We start from the raw sequence: 22,028 nt of genomic DNA on the forward strand, positions 1-22,028 counted from the left end.
TGGGGCCCTAGTGCAATCAGTTTACCATAGGGAACTTAACAGTGTTTCTTGTAATTCATACAGCATGGTTTATAGATTTATGATCTTGATTGTATAAATAGAATACACTCTAAGTTAACAAGATGGCTCTTAAAATGCATAAATCCAACCACTCTATTTCAGATATTTCAGTATACATTAGGCAGCTACATTTGGGAGTAATGAATCCTCACCATTCTGGTCAGTAAAAGATCAGATGGTGATAGCAGTAACAGTGATGAGGATGACCAGTGCAGCTGCCTCCTTGAGAATGTCTGTGAGTGTCCTCAGAGTTGTTACTTAAAATGTCCAGCACATTAATCAATCAAAAAATTCCCTTTTTCATGTAGCCTAAAAATCTGTTGAATATTCAGGGATATAGAATCAAGTGTATGGTGGTGTTGGAAACAAAATAAAACTATGGCCATTGCACCTTAAAAAAGAAAAAAAAGCAAATGTGGAAAAAGTATCTATAGTAAGTTTCACTTACATAAGAAAACATGTTTTTCTTTATATTTTTAAATGGAAGGGTAAACCATAATATTTTTTAAATGACAATCTATGGGAGAAGGAGGAAACAGATGGAAAGGACAGGAAGCCAACTTCTCTGAATATATCTTGCTCTTAGATTTATGACTTTGGAATCATGTAAAAATTTACATAATTATAAGACAAATCAAAATGAATATTTTTCCTCTGTTAGTTTTTTTGTGCTATAAGGCAGATTATCACAAAGTCAGTGGCTTAAAAGAACACACATTTATTATTACCTCTTTGGGTCAGTAGTCTGGGTACAGCTTAGACCTCACCAGTGTCTCCCAGGGTCTCCGAAGTCTGAAATCAAAGTGTTTGCTAGGCTGTATTCTTATTTAGAGGCTCTACTGGGGATTAATCTGCTTCCAAGGTCCCTCAGGTTGTTGGCAGAATTTCCTTATAGCTGTAGGATTCAAGGCAGCTTGCTTCTTCAAAGCAAGCAAAGCAGAAAGGTGTGTGTGTGTGTGTGTGTGTGTGTGTGTGTGTTGGGGGAGGGAGGTGTACAGTCCTTTGTTTTAAGGCTTTTCACCTAATTCAGTCAAGCCCATCAGAGATAATTTCCCTTTTAATAACTCAAATTTATTTGATTTGGCCTCACATCCTTTAGGAAGGATGCTATTTTTTTTTTTTTTAAGATTTTATTTATTTGACAATGAGAGACACAGCAGGAGGGAATACAAGCAGAGGGGGTGGGAGAGGGAGAAGCAGGCTTCCTGCAGAGCAGGGAGCCAGATGTGGGGCTCAAACCCCAGGACCCTAAGATCATGACCTGAGCTGAAGGCAGAGGCCTAAGGACTGAGCCACCCAGGCGCCCCAGGAAGGATGCTATTTAAAAAACAAAAAAGGTTCCTTGTTGGCTCAGTCAGTGGAATATGTGACTCTTGATCTTGGGGTTGTAAGTTCGAGCCCCACATGAGGTGTAGAGATTACTTAAAAAATAAAATCTTAAAAACAAAAACACACACCAGAAAATAACAAGTGTTGACAAGGATGTGGAGAAATTGGAACCCTTGTGCTTTGCTGGGAGGGACGTAAAATGGTGCAGCCATTGTGGAAAATAGTACAGTGGTCCTCAAAAAAGTTAAACATAGAATTACCATATGATGTCGCAATTCCATGTCTGGGCATATATGCAAAAGAATTGAAGGCAGGGTCTCAAAGAGATATTTGTATACCCATGTTCGTAGGAGCATTATTCACAATAGCCAGAAGGTGGAAGCAGCTCACGGGTCCATCTACAGATAAATGGATTGACAAAATGTGGTACATGCATACAATACAAAATTATTCAGCCTTAAAAGGGAAGCAAATTCTGACACATGCTATAACATGGATGAACCTTGAGGACATTATGCTAAAGCAAAAAAAGTCACAAAAAGACAAATATCGTATGATTCCACTTATATGTGGTACCAGGAATAGTTTAATTCATAGAGACAGAAAATAGAATGGTGGTTGCCAGAGCCTGAAGGGAGGGGAATGGGGAGTTAGTGTTTAATGGGTACAGAATTTCAGTTTTGTAAGAAAAGAATTCTAGAGATTTGTTTCACAACAATGTGGGTGAACTTAACACTATTGAACTATAAATTTAGAGATGGTTAAGATGGTAAATGTTATATGTATTTTACTACAATTAAATATTAAAAATTTTTTAAAAAGCAGGTGACTTGGGGGCACCTGTCAGTTGAGCGTCCAACTCTTGGTTTCAGCTCAGGTCATGATCTCAGGGTCCTGGGATTGAGCCCCGTGGTGGACTCTGCTCTCACCGGGGAGTCTGCTTGTCTCTCTCCTGCTCTGCCCTATCCCCTGCTCCCTTTCTTCCTTTCTGAAGTAAATAAATAAACCTTTAAAAAGAACAGTTGATTTGGGATCCTAATTATATCTGTGAAATCCCTTCACTTTTGCCATGTTCTTTTGGCAAGAAGCAAGTTGCAGGTGTTGCTCACACTTAAGGTGTGAACATGGGAGGTGAGGAGGAATCATGGGGGCCCACTTTAAAGCTGTCCTGCCAGTATTTCCTAAAAATTAAAAGCAAAATGAAACAAAATTCACAGCATATCTCATTGATGTCATAACAATGCACATAGATTTTAAAACACAGTAATGTGACTGTATATCTCTAATGGATATATCACAAAGACAAACCCCCCCCATTTTCAGTGTTCATATTGTTAATAATATTGGTATTATTCTGAAACTATATATATATAATAGGATAAAGCAAATAAATAATTATATTAGAAACTAAGATTTTGAGTAAGAGAAAAAGAAACACAAATGTAAAATTAAAATTCTGTATTCTTAAAACCTTTTAAAGATTCATTTATTTATTAGAAAGAGGAGGGAGGGGCAAACGGAGAGAACCTTAAGCGGACTCCACACCCAGCATGGAGTTGATACGGGGCTGGATCTCACGACACTGAGATCAAGACCTGAAGCTGAAACCAAGAGTCGAACACTTAACTGACTGAACCACCCAGGCGCCCCTGTATTCTTAAATATTAACTGGAAATATCAGGATGAACTTGAGATTATTTTCTCTTTTAAAAACAGTATTTTTATCTTTGTTTACTGAAAAAGTATTTTTTTAAAGATTTTATTTATTTATTTGAGAAAAAGAGAACACGAGTTGGGGAGGGGCAGAGGGAGAGGGAGAAGCAGACTCCCCTCCCCAACTCAACAGGGAGCTGGATATGGGGCCCCATCCCAGAACCCTGAGATCATGAGCCCAAGTCATGTGCTTAACCGATGGAGCCACTTAGGCTCCCCTGAAAAAGTCTTAAAACAATAATCTAGTAGCATTAGTAGGTGCTTCTAGGTCCAGATTGTCATTACTGTGTACCATTTCTCATTAAAAGAAACTAAAGCTGGGGCCTGGGTGGCTCAGTCAGTTAAGCATGGGACTCTCGATTTCAACTCAGATCATATTGGGTGATGGGATTGAGCTCTTTGTGAGGCTTTGTGCTGGTGGGTGTGGATCCTATAGCATTCTCTCTCTCTCCCCGTCTGCCCCTCCTCCCCTGCTCCCGTGCTGGTGCTCTCTCAAGAAAGAAAGAAAGCAGGACGGAAAAGAAAAGAGAAGAAACAAAAAGGAAAGGAAAAGAGAGAGAAAGAAGAAAAGAAAGGGAAAGGAAGGAAGGAAGGGGGGAAAAAAGGAAAGGAAAGAAGTTAAGGCTTTTTGGAGAAATGGCTGATTCTAGTTCTGAGGCAGGAAAATATACACGATGAGCCCATAACATCTTTTTTTTTTTTTTTTTTAGATTTTATTTTATTTATTTGACAGAGAGAGGGAGATCACAAGTAGGCAGAGAGGCAGGCAGAGAGAGAGAGGAGGAAGCAGGCTCCCGGCTGAACAGAAAGCCCAATGCGGGACTCGATCCCAGGACCCTGAGATCATGACCTAAGCCGAAGGCAGAGGCTTTAATACACTGGGCCACCCAGGCACCCTTATAACATCTTTTTTTTGAAAAAACGGTTTATTTATTTGAGGGAGAGTGGGAGAGGGAGAGAAAGAGCATGTGCCCGAGTGGAGGGAGGGGCAGAGGGAGAGGGAGACAAGCAGACTCCCCACTTAGCTAGGAGCCAAACATGGGGCTCGATCCCAGGACCCTAAGATCATGACCTAAGCTGAAATCCAGAGTCTGACACTTAACCAACTGAGCCACCCAGGCACCCCAAGCCTATAACATCTTTTTATACCAGAAAACAAGGAATGGTAAGGGTCATATCAACAGACCCAGGAGAGTCTCTATTTTAGAGGCTTCTACCAGCCAAAGATGGGATTATATAAGTATTAAGAACAATAACAACTGCAATGGATTGAAACACATCAAATATATTAAAATCCACGTGTGCCTAATAATACTTAAAAAGGCAGACAACAAACTGATCATCTTCAGAAGATTTGATGATTTATTTTTCTTGAAAAATAATGAATAAAGGAAAAGAACCACACATTTAATCTGCCTTTCCTATATAAACTAAGGATTTCTAGCTAAACAATGATAAGGGACCATAGAATAGTTTTTAGACCCTCATTAGGAGATAACCGGATCTAGCAATCGTCGCGTGGTGCAGCCAGCCGTGAGCTTACCACCTCTAGCTCTAACCTTTGGCATTTACAGGAAACACCAAGGACAGAGGAACATGCTAAATGATGGCATGGGGATGCAATCAGCAAAATTCAGACTTTGGGGAATTTTACTGGAAAAACAACCTGGTTCCTTCAATAAGAAAAAAAAAGAGGAAGATGGAAAAACTTTTAGGTTAAAAAGGCTTAAGAATAAACCAGCAAAACACACTATGTGACCCTTATTTGGATAGTAATTTTTTTTTAAAGATTTTATTTATTTATTTGACAGACAGAGATCACAAGTAGGCAGAGAGGCAGGCAGAGAGAGAGAGAGAAGGGGAAGCAGGCTCCCCGCTGAGCAGAGAGCCCGATGTGGGGCTCGATCCCAGGACTCTGGGATCATGACCCGAGCTGAAGGCAGAGGCTTTAACCCACTGAGCCACCCAGGCGCCCCTGGATAGTAACTTGAACAACTATAGAAGACATTTATAGAAAGTCAGTTTGGGGGTGCCTGAGTGGGTCCATTGGTTAAGCATCTGACTCTTGATTTCTGCTTGGGTAATGATCCCAGGGTCATGAGGTCAAGCACCACATTGGGCTCTGTGCTCCGTGGGAAATCTCCTTGAGATTCTCTCCTTCTCTCTCTGCCCCCACCCCGATGCATGCTCTCCCTCTAAAACCAATCAATGAATCAATCAATCTTTTTTTTTTAAGGAAATCAATTGGGACAATAACTTTAATATTTGATGATACTAAGGATCTACTAACAAATTTTTTTAGGTGTAATGCTTCTAAGCGTAGTTATGTTTTTAAAAGAATACCATTTAGGGATCTGTACTAAAATACTTCTGGATGAAATGATATGATGTCTGAAATTTGCTACAAAATAATCCTGTGGGGATAGGGTGGGAATTTGGGGTGGGGGTAGAATTATATATGATTTGGGATTGCCCATGGGTTGATAATTATTGAGGCCAAGTGGTGGGTATATGGCAGTTTATTGCATTATTTTCTCTATTTTGGTTGAAAATTCACCTTGACAGGTTATTTGTTGTTTGTTTGTTTCTAAAGCTTAAGTTTCAGACCGGAAGTGGGGGGGGGGGATTCTTTTACTGCGCTTTGGAGACATCTGAAGCTCAAAGCTGTAGGGTAGGTTGGCCAAGCCCTACTAGATTAAGAGAGAAAGAATTCCTCAGAAACCATCTTCCCCAATACTCAGGTCACCTCTGTACCACATGCTTTCCTTTCTCTGCAGACTGTTTGGTATGGTTGGTGGATGGGAAGAAGGGTTGAGGTTTATTTGGTTTGGTTTGATTGATTCATCCAGTTTTGTCTGCCGTCAGACCGAATCTAATGACTCACTCAGCAGTGGCTTCTTCCTGAAAGTATTAGGGTGAAACCCTGAGCTCTACAATAGACCTGCCCTTAAAGAGTTCCATACTTGGTTACACTTGAACTTGCAGTCTGGACAGGGATAGACTTTTTTCCCTGTAATAAGGGTAGCACTCGAGATAAGAATTTCTGTTTTCATCTACTTAACTTCTTCCCTAGCTCCAGAAGGTTTCTCTCTTTGTAAACTGGAAACCAAATGCTTTATGTACGTTGGGCCAGGGTAGAACCAGATTCTTCTTTTGAAAGGTGCCGGAGCCATATTCTGTCCTCATGATCTTCCTTCCTGAAGGAAAAACAAAGATGCTTGTTTTGTCTGTACCTCCCGGGCCTGTAAATGCCAAGAATACAATTCTCTCCACTCCCAAAAGCAAACACCAAATAACGAAGCAAAAAAGTTAATCCTAAAGTAGTGTATCTCCCGGGCCTGTAAATGCCAAGAATACAATTCTCTCCACTCCCAAAAGCAAACACCAAATAACGAAGCAAAAAAGTTAATCCTAAAGTAGTGTGTCCCTCCAGATTTCCAGACTTCTGCAAAGGGGGCAAAATGGCTTTCCTCTTTGGAATTTAGGCAAAACAAGGGCTGTGCTGAAGTTCTTTGATTAAGGAGTGTTCACAGATACAGATGGAACTCTGCTGTGGAGCGTAAGTGTCTGAGCTCTGTTCACCCCCAACAAATGGAAGTAGTGGGTGTGTGCAGCCATCTTCCCCCGGCCCAGTCTGGTTGTTGGTCGGTCAAGGGATGTGTCTACCATTTTGATCCTATATGTTAGTTGTTTTCAGTGCTGTGTTAGTCCTTAGCTGTACAGCAGTAAGAAGACTGGAAGTGCTAATAGGAAACAGTATACAACGTGCAGAAATAAGACTAAGAACAAAAAGGGAGAGAAAGGGGATTGTTTTTATGTAACTGACCATAACCACTAGGAGAAGAAAAAAAGAAAAATAGACAAGAAAAGTTTCAAGTCTGTGGCAAGAGTACCAGCATCATTAATCTGGTTAATATAGGAGAAGGTGGAGTGTTTGTTCAAGAACTTAACTGCTGGGGCACCTGGGTGGCTCAGTTGGTTTAAGCAACTGCCTGCAGCTCAGGTCATGATTCCAGGGTCCCGGGATCGAGCCCGGCGTCAGGCTCCTGCTTCTCCCTCTCTCTCTGCCACTCCTCCTGCTTGTGTGCTCCTGCTCTCTCTCTCTCTGTGTCAAATAAATAAATAAATAAATAAATAAAATCTTAAAAAAAAAAAAAAAAAACTTAAATGCTTAGCTGGTGAAAGTGCCACTGGTAACTTCTTAGAGACAAGCCAAGGATAGTCCCCTCAATTCCCAGACCGTCCGAGTCTGCCCTGCCGCCCTCAGAGCAGGTGGTTCGGTGGCTGATGTGATGGCCGCAGGGGCAGTCGGAGGAGCTCCCACTGCATGTCAGAGGTAGGAAGGAGGAGTTCTTCTTTCTCATTGTATTTTTTTAAGCATACTAATAATATAGAAATCCATTTTGGAAGTTAATGATTCAGACTCTATGAATAAAGTCAAAGTCCTCCGTGACCACACGACCCAATCTCAGGCCCTTCCCCATACCATTTTATCTGGTCGGTGTGCTTCCTGGCACCCAAACAGACTCTTTCCATGCATTCACCTTCTTTTGGGGACCTTTAGAAGTGGTTTGGTTTGTATATTTTTTTTTCCCTTTTTTTTTTTTTTTTTTTTAAGTAAGCTCTATCCCCAATGCAGGGCTTGAACTCACGACCCCAAGATCAGGAGTCCCATGCTCTGGCAAATGAGCCAGCCAGACACCCCATAATTTTTACTTCTTGAATGTGAGTGACACTGTACTGTCCTTCACAACTGGACTTCTTAATTAACTGTGCATCTTGGAGATCTTTCCATGTCAAAATATAAAGATTTATCTAATTCCTTTTCCCCGCTGCCTATGATTTTATAGTGTGCATAGGCCGTATTTTAACCATTCTCTTGATGCACATTTAGGTTGTTTCTATTTTTTTCACTATCACAAACAGCACACAGATGTTGGGGGCGTTCATTTTCGTTCCTCCTTGTGAACATGTTTTGCTCTAGGGCAGATTCGTACTATGAGGTGGAATGATTCGGTCACAGAGAAAGTACCGGTTATATTAATAGATTCTGCCAGGTGGCCCTCCATAGTGACTGCGCCGCTTTACGGATGCTTGGCAGCTAAATGGATTTTCATTGTAGACCTGCCTAATCTCTTCAGGAAAAAGATGGAAAGAGTAGAAGCATGTGCTTGATTTTAAAGCTTCAAAGCATCTCCTGGCACTGTTTGGGGCTGGGGGTAGGGAGTTGAAATGCTGATAGGGAGTGCAAATTTAAAACTCTCTATAGTTATTTTAGCTTTAAGAACAAAGGGGCCTGCCTGCAGGTGGTGGACCCCGTGTGCTGGCTCAGGAGAGTGAGAGGGGCAGAGGTGGGGTTTGCCCAGTTACAAGCCTCAGGGCAAAAGACTTTTCCTTCCCATACTGAGAGGTGTCTAAACAGATGGAGCTACTTTAAGAGTAGCCCGGGTGGCTCAGTGGGTTAAAGCCTCTGCCTTCGGCTCAGGTCATGATCCCAGGGTCCTGGGATCGAGCCCCTCATCGGGCTCTCTGCTCAGCGGTGAGCCTGCTCCTCCCCCCTTCTCTGCCTGCCTCTCTGCCTACTTGTGATCTCTGTCAAATAAATAAAATCTTAAAAAAAAAAAAAAAGTGAAAGTATCTGCCAGCTTAGGACTCAGGGCTCTCTGGAAATGGAGAGCAAGGACCTGTATGCCACAGAGGAGAGCACGGCACAGGGAGCATGGTGGACAGGATTTGACTAGTGACAGCCACACGCTGTGGCAGGTAACCCGTGCTGAGCTCTGTTTGCACTGAGGCATTCACGCTCCTGCAGGAAGAGTGAGTCCCGCCATGGCCCTCTGTATGTGGACACAAGGCGAGGGGACCCACACTGTGCCTCTGGGGGAGCCCCACCGCAGGCAGATAGTGAGCCACTCCTCAAAGCTCTGCCACCCGAAGAGACACAGAGCCACCAGCGGCCCCAGCGGCCCTCCAGCCTCCTACTTCCCCTGCCGCAACCCCTCCTCCAGGCCGCTGAGCTTCTCTGCTTACAAAAGGGATTTTCCTTACATTTCACTATTTGTCTTTATGATCGTGGCTTTGAGGGAGAGGGAGAGCTGGGGAGCCAGAGGTTTGAGAAAATACATAGGGAAACAATTTTGATTCTCTTTCGACTGACTTTGTAATCCTTGGCGATTCCTTTGATTCTGTGCAAAACCTAGAAGGAATATCCTTTATGGTTCCTTTCAGTTTTGTAAGAACAAACATGTCTCCTCTCTCTTCATTTCATTAAGTGGTTCAGCACTTTCATTTCCCTCTGTCTTGCAGCCACATTTAGCCAAATTAATATCAGACAGAACCAGTTGAGGGAAACTCTCTAACCAAACAAGCAAATTAACTTTTCAAGTCGTGAAACTGCCCTCAGAACTTTAAAAAGGTGTGTGTTGGGGGGAGGGGTGCAATTCATTCTCACTTCCACCATCTGACTGGCTTGGACAAACTTGACAGCCAGCCACCATCCACACCATCCAGTGATGAAGAACTCTGCCTGCTAGCCCCCAAAGCTCGTGAACACACGGCCAGAGACTCTGTTTCCCTCCCTCCCCACTACCACACTATGTTTGTTCTCTTGTTATTTTTTCTTTCTTGAAAGAAAATAGCCTTTCTTTGGAGGAGAGTTGAAACCCTGTGATGGGGATATGGTGCAGTCGTGCTCTTGAGACCTGTTTCTCTGCAAGCGTCTGGTCTGCTGTGCACGCGTGCGGAGAAAGGCAGCAGTGCCAGATTCTGTTGATTTGTACCAGTTGAAGCCTCTAAGCTCTAGAATAACCCATCCTTTCCTCTCCTTGTGTTGCTCGAGTGTTAGACGGGAATAACCCAGGACGTACCTGTTTTTTGCTCCTATGTGATGTGCGTGCATCACTGCCCTCAGCTGCTCTCCAGAATTCCTGCACTGGGCCTTGCCTCACCACTGCTGCAAGGCTCTGAGCTGAACCCTTAGCTTTGGCTTGGAGATGGGGAGCAGGGGCCTGCAGGCAGGGAAGTGCTCACTCATAACTTTGCTTGGATTCTTGGAGGAAGGAGAGTTGCTGATCTTTCCCCACAAGAAGAGGGTCTATGCCACTCAGCCTTTGGTAGGTGCTGTCAGGTGAGAGTAGTGGAGATCTGGAGGAAGCCCTGGGTCTTAGGGTGCTAGGCCAGTATCCTCTGTGCAGTGCCTGGGCTCATATTCTCCCCAGAATGAGCATAGCGTCTCATGGATGTGTTACGGGCTCCAGAAATGTAATCTATGGCAGTGACATTAAATCCTACATCCTGTGACCTCCTCAAATTTTGTAGGCTCAAGGTACAAATAGACTAAACACACACATTCCCACCCCCTCCCCCAGCTTGGCTTAGAGCAAGGAGAAGGCACCTGGGCTTTAGAAATTAAGATAGGATTACATGAGAGATCCAGCAGGGGCAATGGGCCAACTCAGTGGCCCCAGTTAGGGGCATCTGGGCGTAGGCCAATGGAACTGAGTTTGAACTTTACCTCCTCCATTGCCCCAGCCAGAGCGGGTTCATTCCTCAAAACCTCCAGGTTGTCTCCTCTCACGGGGTGGGGGGAGGGGGCGCCATCATGAGGCTGCCTGGGCTTGTACAAACTTGGGTTTCAGCCCCCATAAGGATATTTCAGTTCGTGGGCCTTCAGTTGACTTGAAGGGGCAGTCTTCTAATCTCAAAGGAAGACTTTGGAGCCAGCTCTGCCAAGCAGACCACAGTGGCTGCAGTAGCTGCTTGGGCCTTCTCAGGAAGGAGGGTGGGGTCCGGCGGTTGCCAGATGCTCTCCATGTGTCTTGCTTTCATGCTGGGACTCTCCCGAGACAGGAGGACAAGCTACTTGACTCTTCCCTATCAGCTGTCTGTGTTGCTGGGGGCATGTCTGGCACATCTGGCATTTTAGGGAAGAACTGCTAAACCCTCCTAGCAACTAGCTCTAGCTCTGTGTCTTCGTATAGGACATTTGAGCATTCATACAGGACGTTGTCAAACCAGGTGTGATCACTGATGTGATTTGTGAGCACCAAGAAGGCAAGAAAACTGGAGAGAGGTTCTTTAAAGACTGTGATGGCTACCCCGTTGTTCAAAAGTTTGACCTGGTTGGGGACGCCTGGATGGCTCTGTGAGTTAAGCATCCAACTCTTGATTTCAGCTCAGGTCTTGATCTCAGGGTTGTGGGATTGAGCCCCCTATGGGGGGCTCAGCATGGATTCTGCTTAGGATTCTCTCTCCCTCTCCCTCTGCCCCTCCTGCTTCTCCTGCTCACGTGCTTGCTCTCTCTCTCCCTCTCCCTTTCTCCCTCTAAAATAAATAAATCTTTATGAAGATTTATTTATTTTAGATTGTATTTATTTATTTGACACAGAGAGAGAGAGAACAACAAGGGGAGCAGCAAAGGGAGAGGGGCAAACAGGCTCCCCATTGACCGGGGAGCCCTGTGTGGGGCTTGATCCCAGGACCCTGGGATCATGACCTGAGCTGAAGGCAGACACTTAACCAACTGAGCCACCCAGGCGCCCCTAAATAAATCTTAAAAAAATAAAAAGTTTGACCTCAGAGTTGACAGACTCCAGTCTGCCAGCCAGCTTTGGGCCACCTCCCATTTTCCTGCTCTCTCTAGAATACCTCTTGAAGACGAGCTACTCATTGACATCTGGCAAATTCAGCCGTGTTTCCTGCCCTTGCCCTTCTCCCTCTCGGAGCACTCACTCAAAAGTGTGTTTGACTTCAGAAGTCCAAGCTTCAGCCATGAGAAACCCACTCTTTTGGGCTCTGGAAGACAACATTAACCCTTTCCCTTCCGACCAGCCATATTAATTCTGGGATAGGGTATGGAGGAGGGTGGAGCGTTACTTTCTGAACTCTTACACAAAAACATCATGGGGACTATACTTTCACACAGAATCGTAGACTGACAGTCATTTTCCAGAGTTGGGATGAGTTAAGAACTCTGGAAGAATGTATTTGTTCCTCAGTGTTTCAAAGGCAGCACTAATTATCTTAAAAACAATGGCTGTTTTCTTCTGCAACCTATTTCCCTAGATTTTGCTAACTTCTTATATCCTGCACAGTCCAACTTCGAATGACCAAGACTAAGGCTGGGTGTGTAGAAAGTGGGAGTAGGGTGAGGGCCAGTCTGAGGGGCCATTTAGAAGCTGCACTCCGGGACGCCTGGGTGGCTCAGTTGGTTAAGCAGCTGCCTTCGGCTCAGGTCGTGATCCCAGCGTCCTGGGATCGAGTCCCACATCGGGCTCCTTGTTCTGTGGGGAGCCTGCTTCTCCCTCTGCCTCTGCCTGCCACTCTGTCTGCCTGTGCTCTCTCTCTCTCTCTCTTTCTGACAAATAAATAAATAAAAATCTTTAAAAAAAAAAAAAAAATAGAAGCTGCACTCCCAGGACACCTGACTGGTTCAGTCAGTAAAGCATGTGAGTTTGAGACCCACATTGGGTGTAGAGATTACTTAAAAATAAAATCCTTAAAGAAAGAATAAAAATAAAAATCTTTTTTAAAAAGTATTTATTTTGGGCACCTGGGTGGCTCAGTGGGTTGAGCCTCTGTCTTCGGCTCTGGTCATGATCTCAGGACCCTGGGATCGAGTCCCGCATTGAGTCCCGCAGCGGGCTCTCTGCTCCGCAGGGGGCCTGCTTCCCCCTGCCCCCCTCTGTCTACTTCTCTGCCTACCTGTGATCTGTCAAATAAATATATGTAAAACCTAAAAAAAAAAAATTTATTTATCTGACAGAAAGAGAACGTGCACAAGCAGGGGGAGCGGGGGAGTGAGAAGCCCAATGCGGGGGCTCAATCCCAGGACCCTGAGATGATGACCCGAGCCAAAGGCAAATGCTTAACTGACTGAACCACCCAGGCGCTCCAAAAATAAAAATCTTAAAACAAAACACTGTACTCCCATACAGCCTTCCTCTTGCCATGGAGTTGTTTGTTAGTGGGGACGGAGACCTAGAGTAGTGAAACCTTTCTCTCAGCTAAGCAAGGCGCAGACCTATACCTAGCAGTTTTGGGGGCTCTTTTTGCCAGCTGGAGTGGTATTCCCCTCGGTGGCTTTGCCAAATAGGCAGCAGCTGAGGGAGGTTTCTTGGTGGCAGAGCTCAGAGGAAGAGGGAGGGGAATGGAATGTGAGCATCCAGGCCTCACCTGGAATGGCCTGCCTTCAGACTCCGGGAGGCCCCTCTGCTCTGTGGTTTGCGTGGAGGGCCCACGGATTTGCATCCTAATGTCTTGGTTAGGACACTTCAGGGAGCCAGAGAGAGCGAGCGCTCCCCTCTAACCACTGGACTGAACAGCTGGGCCTCCGACAGAGGCATTATTAGCATTTGAAAACCCCTCTGAAGGGGCTGAGAACTTCCTGGGGTGGGCGCTGGGGCCTGAGTGCTGAGACCCGCGGTGGCTCCACACAGAATGGGGCCGAGCATCCAGGGTATAAAGACCAGACTGGACTCAAGAATGAGCCCATTGTGGCTTTGTCCCAGGCTTGAAAACTGTGACCAAGGCTCTTTCATTGTTAAGAAAGACTGTTTCTTGGCCACAGCAGAGCTAGTAAGTCTAGTTCCCCCACCAGGCAGGGCTGGGGAAGAAAACCATGTCCTAGTCTGGAAGGTTGTTCGCATCATGCACTCTAAACCTTTCTGTGGGTAGTTGTGTGTTCTCCTCCCCCTTCCCTCCTTTTAATTCACTCCTGGTCCCAGAGCAGTGACTGGGTCTGTCTCCCTTTTCTGCCTTAGGGTCTCCCCTTCTAGCTGCCTAAATTAAGCCCCTTCCTAAATAAAGTCTGTACGAAGTATTTTTTTGGTCATTCTTACTTCATGTAAACAGTTTAGGTTTGTACGACATTATTTTTAAGCCAAGGTCAGTTCTGGTTAATAAAAGGTCATGGCTCCAAACCCTTTCAGCCTTTTTCCTGTTTCCAGCTTATGTTTCTGTCAGGTTTGGCGTATATTTCGATAGGCCAGACAGCTAGATGTGGGGCGGGGGTTGAGACCTGGACCAATTCTTTCTTAAACCAGGAGCGATGGTGCCACCTACTGGCTTATGCTGTGAGCTACAGGCTCTGTGGTGGGTTCTGGATTTCTGTTGGGGGACTAGGATCTGGGCAGGAAGAGCTGTATTGTATTCCAGTACGGGAGTTACATGCAACAGGGGAAAGCAAACTGAACAGACACACTATTTTCTGCTTACAGATAAGGAAGCAGGCTTGGAAATTGTGGTTGGGCAAGTTGCCGTGGGTTATAACTAGTACAGGACAGAGGCAAAGAGAACCTCTTTGGCAAGCACCAAGGTTGGCAAGAACCGGTGGCAAGCACTGGCGTTTGCCAGAGCCAGCTGGAGACATTAGGTCATAACTGGACAGGGCATTCAGTGACCTGAATAGTGAGGACTGTCTTCCCTCTTCAGGTTTCTGATACAGCCCTGCTGATTTGTCAGTTTGATAGGACTCTCTGAACCTCTAACGGCTCCTTAACCCCGGTTCATTTGCATTTTTAGCAATGTTAGATAGACAACGGTAGCTGTTAAAAATGAAATTTGTTTTCATCAAATTGTTTTGAAGTTATTGTAGGCAACACTGCTTTTCCTCTTATTTTCCTCATTTAGTAGTAATATGAAATTTCCTTCTTTTGTTGCTCTTAAAGATTGTATTTATTTATTTGAGAGAGAGCATGTGAGCCAGGAGAGGAGCAGAGGGAGAGGGAGAGGGAGAAGCAGACTCTGCACTCGGCATGGAGCCTGACCTGGGGCTCGATCCCACATCCCTAAGATCGTGACCTGAGCCGAAATCAAGAGTCAGATATTTAACGAACTGAGCCATCCAGGCGCTGCTATGAAGTTTCCTTTAAACTAAATTTGTCTAGGTTTTTAAAAGTGAGTCAATCGGGCGCCTGGGTGGCTCAGTGGGTTAAGCCGCTGCCTTCGGCTCAGGTCATGATCTCGGGGTCCTGGGATCAAGTCCCGCATCGGGCTCTCTGCTCAGCAGGGAACCTGCTCCCCCCCCCATCTCTCTCTCTGCCTGCCTCTCTGTCTACTTGTGATCTCCCTCTGTCAAATAAATAAATAAAATCTTTAAAAATAAAAAAATAAAAAAATAAAAGTGAGTCAATCTTTTTTTTTTTTTTTTTAAGATTTTATTTAATTTTTTGACAAAGAGAGACACAGGGAGAAAGGGAACACAAGCAGGGAGAGTGAGAGGGAGAAGCAGGCTTCCTGCCAAGCAGGGAGCCCAAGGAAGGGCTAGATCCCAGGACCCTGGGAGAAACAGACTCCCCACTGAGCAGGGGCCTGGTGCGGGACTCGATCCCAGGACCCTGAGATCATGACTTGAGCCAAAGGCAGATGTTTAACTGATTGTGCCACCCAGGCGCCCCTAAAAGTGAGTCAGTGTTAGGGAGAAAATACAGGTAGGTTATGATACAAATGGTAAACAGAAGTGTTATGATGACTCAAACATTTGGGAAATGTGGCACTGTGCCCACCATTACTGACTTGTCCCATGACTATGGGCAGTCTCTCTCAATGATCCTTTCCTCATTATTTTCTACTAATGTTGGTCATTCAGGTCGTATAGACCTATAACATGCTGTGATGTGTGGGCATTCTAAGTCCGGTTTCTCCCAGGCCACTGCTTACCCTGAGAAGGTAGTAACCAAGAATCTGGGATCTTGGCCTTGCTTTGCCCACTTTCCCTTTCCCCCAAGATTCCTCCATTTCTCCTACTATATTCTTTCTTCTTAACATCTCTTTGAGCTATAATTCACATACCATGTAATTCACAGTTGTGAAACCATCACCTCAGTGAACCCCAGAGCATTTTCATCACCCTCAAAAGCAATGTCATACAAGTCACTCCCTGTCCCCCCTAACCATTTTAGCCCTAGGAAACCACTACTCTCTATCTCCATAGATTTGCCTGTTCTGGACATTCCCTACAAGTAGAATCACATATGTCCTTTTGTGAGTGGCTTCTTTCACTTAGTATAATGTTTTTAGGGTTCATGTTGTAGCATGTATCAATACTTTATTTCTGTTGCCAAATAATACTCCACTGTGTGCATATACCACATTTTATTTACTCATTCGTTGGTTGATGGACGATGCATCGTTTCTGCCTTTGGGTTATTGTGAATAACATGGCTGTTGTTACCATTCATGTCCATCTGTTTGTGTGGACATGTGTTCATTTCTCTTGAGTAGATACATAGGATTGGAATTGCTTGGTCATATGGCAACACCATTTTAATCATTTGAGAACTTGCCAGACTGTTTGCCAAAGTAGCTCCACTATTTTACGTTCCTACCAACAGTGCATGAGGGTTCCAGTTTCTATCCTTACCAATATTTGTTATTGCCATTGCAATTGTAGCCACCCTAGTGAGTGTGAAATGATGCTATCTCACTGTGGTTTTGATCTGCATTTCCCTAACAGCTAATCATGCTGAGTGTCTTCTCATGTGCTTAGTGGCTATTTTTATATCTTCTTTGGAGAAAAGTCTGCTCATATCCTTCACTCATTTTTAAAGTTGATTATTTATCTTTTTATTATTGAGCTGTAAGTCTCTATATATTCTGGATACCTATCAGATATATGACTTGTAAATATTTTCTTGCATTCTGTAGATTGCCTTTCAATTTCTTTTCTTAAAAATTGTGGTTAAGGGCACCTGGGTGGCTCAATGGGTTAAAGCCTCTGCCTTCAGCTCAGGTCATGATCTCAGGGTCCTGGGATTGAGTCCCACATTGGGCTCTCTGCTTGGCGGGGAGCCTGCTTCCTCCTCTCTCTCTCTGCCTACTTGTGATCTCTCTCTCTGTCAAATAAACAAATAAATTCTTTAAAAAAAATTGTGGTTAAATATACATAACACAAAACTTGCCATTTTAACCATTTTTTAAAGATTTTATTTATTTGACACAGAGATAGAGAGAGAAATAGTGAGAGAGAGAGCATAAGAAGGGGGAGGAGCAGGCAGAGGAAGAGGAAGAAGCAGGCTCCCCGCTGAGCAAGGATCCCATTGCGGCACTTGATCTCAGGACCCTGGGATCACAACCCCAGCCGAACGCAGACACTTAACCTACTGAGCCACAAGGTGTCCCATTTTAACCATTTTTAAGTGTACAGTTACGTGGCATTAAGTACATTTACATTGTTGTATAACTATCGCCACCATCCATCTCTAGAACTTTATCTTCCCCGACTGAAACTCTATACCAATTAAGTGCTGACCTGAGCTAATTTTTTTGTTTAGGTTTGTATTTATTGGGATGCCTGGGTGACTCAATCATTAAGTGTCGGCCTTTGGCTCAGGTCAGGGGTCCTAAAGTGGGGCTCGGTCCCAGGCCCCTGGGATCATGACCTGAGCCGAAGGTAGACGCTTAACTGACTGAGCCACCCAGGCACCCCAAGTGCTAACTTTCCATCTCCCCCCTCCTAGCCCCCAGCAACCACCCATCTACTTTCTGTTTCTGTAAATTTGACTACTCTGGTACCCCATATAAGTGGAGTCATTCTTTAGGGAATTAGCTTACTTGGCATAATGTCTTCAGGGTTCATCCATCTTATAGCATGTATTGGAATGTCCTTTAAAAAAAAAAAAAAGATTTGGGACAGCTGGGTGGCTCAGTTGGTTAAGCAGCTGCCTTTGGCTCAGGTCATGATCCCAGCGTCCTGGGATCGAGTCCCACATCGGGCTCCTTGCTTGGCAGGGAGCCTGCTTCTCCCTCTGCCTCTGCCTGCCACTCTGTCTGCCTGTGCTCACTCTCGCTTCTCTCTCTATGACAAATAAATAAATAAAATCTTTAAAAAAAAAAAAAAGATTTTTATTTATTTATTTGACAGAGAAAGACACAGCAAGAGAGGGAACACAAGCAGGGGGAGTGAAAGAGGGAGAAGCAGGCTTCCCCCGAAGCAGGGAGCCCGATGCGGGGCTCAGTCCCAGGACCCTGGGATCATGACCTGAGCCGAAGGCAGACGCCTAATGATTGAGCCACCCAGGCACCCAAAGCATATCCTTTTTTTTTTTTTTTTTAAGATTTTATTTATTCATTTGACAGAAAGAGATCACAGGTAGACGGAGAGGCAGGCAGAGAGAGAGAGAGAGAGAGGGAAGCAGGCTCCCCGCCGAACAGAGAGCCCGATGCGGGACTCGATCCCACGGACCTGAGATCATGACCTGAGCCGAAGGCAGCAGCTTAACCCACTGAGCCACCCAGGCGCCCCAAGCATATCCTTTTTTAAGGATGAAAAATAAATACCATGTTTTGTTAATCCATTCAACCATTGATGGGGCCTTGGCTTGCTTCCTTTCTCTGGCCATTGTGAATAATTCTGCTGTGAACATGGGTGTACATGTACATGTTTGAGTCTCTGTAATTCTTTCCGGTATATACCGAGGTGTGTAATTGCTGGATCCTGTGACAAGTCTTTGTTTAACCTCTGGAGGCTCCGTAACACTGTTTTCCACAGTGGCTGTACCATCCCAGGAGCAGTGCACCCATGTTGAAAGTTTTCCCACAGCCTCACCAGCACTTGTCATTTTCTGGGTGGTTTTTGTTTTGTTTTATTTTACAGAACCCATCCTAATGGTTGTGACGTGGTATCTCACTGCGGCTTGGATTTGCATTTCTTTTTCCTTTCTCAGTGGTACTGTTTGCAGCACAAAAGGTTTTCATTAATGAAGTCCTGTTTTTGGATCAGTCTTTGTTGCTGGTGCTTTTGGTGTCTGTCTAAGAAACCATTGCCTAATTTAAGGTCAGAATGTTTATTTGTATGTTTCTTCTAAGAGTTTTACAGTTCCGGCTGTTACAGTTAGGCCTATGATCTATTTTAAGTCAATTTTTATTTATGGTCTAAGGAAGAGAGCCAACTTGATTCTTTCATATGTGGATTTCCAGTTGTTCCAGTACCACTTGCTGAAAAGACTGTCTTTCCTATATTGAATTGTCTTGGCACTGTTGTCGAAAATTAATTGGCTCTAAATGTGAGGGTTTATTTCTGGACTCTAAATTCTGTTACATTGATCAAATGCCTATCCTTATGCTAGTACTACACTGGTTTTTTGTTTTTTTTTTAAGACTTTAATTTTAAGCAATCTCTCCACCCAACGTGGAGCTTGAACTCACAACCCTGAGATCAAGAGTTGTGTGCTCCACCGACTGAGCCAGCAGGCGCCCAGTACCACACTGTTTGGATAACTGTAGCTTTGTAGCAAGTTTGGAAATCAGGAAAATTAAGTCTCCCAACTTGGTCTTTTTCAAGCTTGTTGTGAGCTCTTCTGGGTCCCCGGCATTTTCATATGAATCTTAGAGTCATCATTTAAATTTCTGCAAAAAAGACATTTGGCATTTTTTTTTTAAGATTTTATTTATTTATTTGACAGAGAGATCACAAGAGTAGGCAGAGAGGCAGGGGGAAGCAGGCTCCCCGCCAAGCAAGGAGTCTGATGCAGACCTCAATCCCAGGACCCTGGGATCACAACCTGAGCCGAAGGCAGCGGCTCAACCAACTGAGACACCCAGGCGTCCCAACATTTGGCATTTTTTGATAGGGATTGCACTGAATCTATAGATCAACTTGGGGAATGTTAATGTCAACAATATTAAGTCTTTCTGTCCATGAATATTGTGTATTTTTTCACTTATATAGGTCTTCTCTAATTCCTTTCAACAGTGTTTTATAGTTTTCAGAGTACAAGTTTTACATTTTTTGGGGTCAAATTTATGCCTGAGCACTGTTTTCTTTTTTACGCTATTGTAAACAAAAATTTTCTTTATTTTATTTTCAGATTGTTCATTGCAGGTGCACAGAAACACAAGTGATTTTTCTACATTGCTGCTGTACCCTGCAACCTTGCTGAACTTGTTTATCCTGGTAGTTTTTCAGTGGATTCCTTAAGGTTTTCTTTGTACAAGATTGTGTCATCAGCAAACGTAGTTTTATTTCCTGTCCAGTTTACCTGGATTTTGTTTATTTTTTCTTGCCTAACTGCCCTGGTTAGAACCCCTAATACAATGTTAAATAGAAGTGATAAGAGTGGGCATCTCTGTTATGTTCCTGATCTTAGAGGAAAATAATTCAGTCTTAACTATCAAGTGTGCTGTTAGCTATAGGATTTTTGTAGATGCCCTTTTATAGATTGAGGAAGTTCATATTTCTTCCTAGTTTGAGTGTTTTTATCATAAAAGAGTATTAGATTTTGCAAATACTTTTCTATGTCTATTGAGATGATCATGTGGGTTTTTTTTTTAATCTTCATTCTATTGATACATTACATTGGTTTTCTTAGGTTACATCAATCTTGTATTTCTTAAATCCCACTTGGTCATTATGTGTAACCTCTTTTTATATGTTGTTGTGTTCAATTTGCTACTGTTTACTGAGGATTTTTGTGTCTATGCATAAGGGATAATGGTCTCTGGCTTTCTTTTCTTGTAATGCCTTTGTCTGGCTTTGGTAGCAGGGTAATATTGGTTTTATAGAAAGAATTGGCAAGTGTTATCTCTTTTATTTTTTTGAAAAATTTGTGATGAATTGGTATTAATTCTTTAAATGTTTGGTAGAATTTATCAGTGACGCCATCGGGGGTAAGCTTATTATGGGGTAAGCTTTTGAACTACTAATTCAATCATTTTACTTGTTGCTTTGTTTCTAACTTGCAGATCATGCAAGCTACTTGTAAACACATATTTCTGTAAAAGGAGAAGGAATCTGGGAAGAGTGGGCACAGCAGGAATTGGGAAATTTGAAGGTTTCTAATTGGCTCTGGCTAGAGCTCTGCCTTCTCTCCCTTTATCTCCCCATGTCTCCTAGAGGAAGTAGTCTTCCTTCACCTTCATGAATGAATGCTTTTGAAGTTAGGACCAAAAAGATGGAAAAAGTAGTTGGTCTACCCACACCTGACACCGGAAGGGAGTTAGTATTCAGACCAAGACAAGGGAGAGCACAAGCTCTCTCAGGCCTCCCTGGGAGGCTTTGGGCTGTTGTATGTGGATGTGTGTGTGTGTGTGTGTTTTCATGTTCTGCCTTGCCTTAAATATTGATCAAAAGTGAAGAGTCCCCAGCTGTTGAGAATCCCAGATCATAAGTGATAGACCATGATGAAACACCATACAGCTGTTTGAAGAATGAGGTAGCAGGTGCACCTGGGAGATGCAGTCAGTTGAGCGTCCAGCTCTTGGTTTTGGCTCAGGTCATGATCTCAGGGTCCTGGGACCGAATCCTGCATCGGGCCCCATGCTCAATGGGGAGCCTGCTTCTCCCTCTGCCACCCCCCACCCCACCCCAAACCAAACGTGTTCCTGCTTGCAGGTTCTGCCAGCCTTCGATAGAAAAGGACAGGCTGCTACCGCGGCTGCTCACTTGGCCTGGCGCATCCAAAGACTTATTTGGGGTTGGGGAGCCAGCTTGTGTACCCCACGCCAGCTTGTGTACGCTCTCCTTCTCTCTCTGACAAATAAAATCTTTAAAAAAAATTAAAAATGTAGGGACACCTGGGTGGCTCAGTGTGTTAAAGCCTCTGCCTTCGGCCCAGGTCATGATCCCAGGGTCCTGGGATCAAGCCCTGCATCGGGCTCTCTGCTCAGCGGGGAGCCAGCTTCCTCCTCTCTGTTTCTCTGCCTACCTGTGATCTCTGTCTGTCAAATAAATAAATAAAAATCTTAAAAAAAAAACTAAAAATGTGTAAAGCAGTGTGCTGCCATTTTGTTAGGAAAACAAGGAGGAGGGACCCTGTAGATGCACACAGGCTGGTAAGTGCAGAGTACCTTTGGAAGGGTACCGAACAGAAGAGTCAGGGGTAGGGGGGACTTCATACCCCATGGTTGTTTTCTTCCTTGTGTCTGTGCTGTCCTCAGCAGTGTTTTTGAAGTGCTGAGCCTCTGCGAAGCACAGTGGTGAGGCTCTGAGC

General features: G+C 44.2%; 1 protein-coding gene across 3 annotated transcripts in view; it reads left to right on the top strand.

Annotated features, from left to right (window-relative positions):
• LOC111145420 (SUFU negative regulator of hedgehog signaling) overlaps positions 1-22,028 on the top strand; it is a 114,351-nt gene that overhangs the window by 54,485 nt on the left and 37,838 nt on the right. The gene's annotated exons all lie outside the window — the stretch shown is intronic.

The sequence above is a fragment of the Enhydra lutris genome, unplaced genomic scaffold (genome assembly GCF_002288905.1).
Source record: "Enhydra lutris kenyoni isolate GAN:26980312 unplaced genomic scaffold, ASM228890v2 scaffoldscaffold12, whole genome shotgun sequence".
In the NCBI taxonomy this organism is placed as follows: domain Eukaryota; kingdom Metazoa; phylum Chordata; class Mammalia; order Carnivora; family Mustelidae; genus Enhydra; species Enhydra lutris.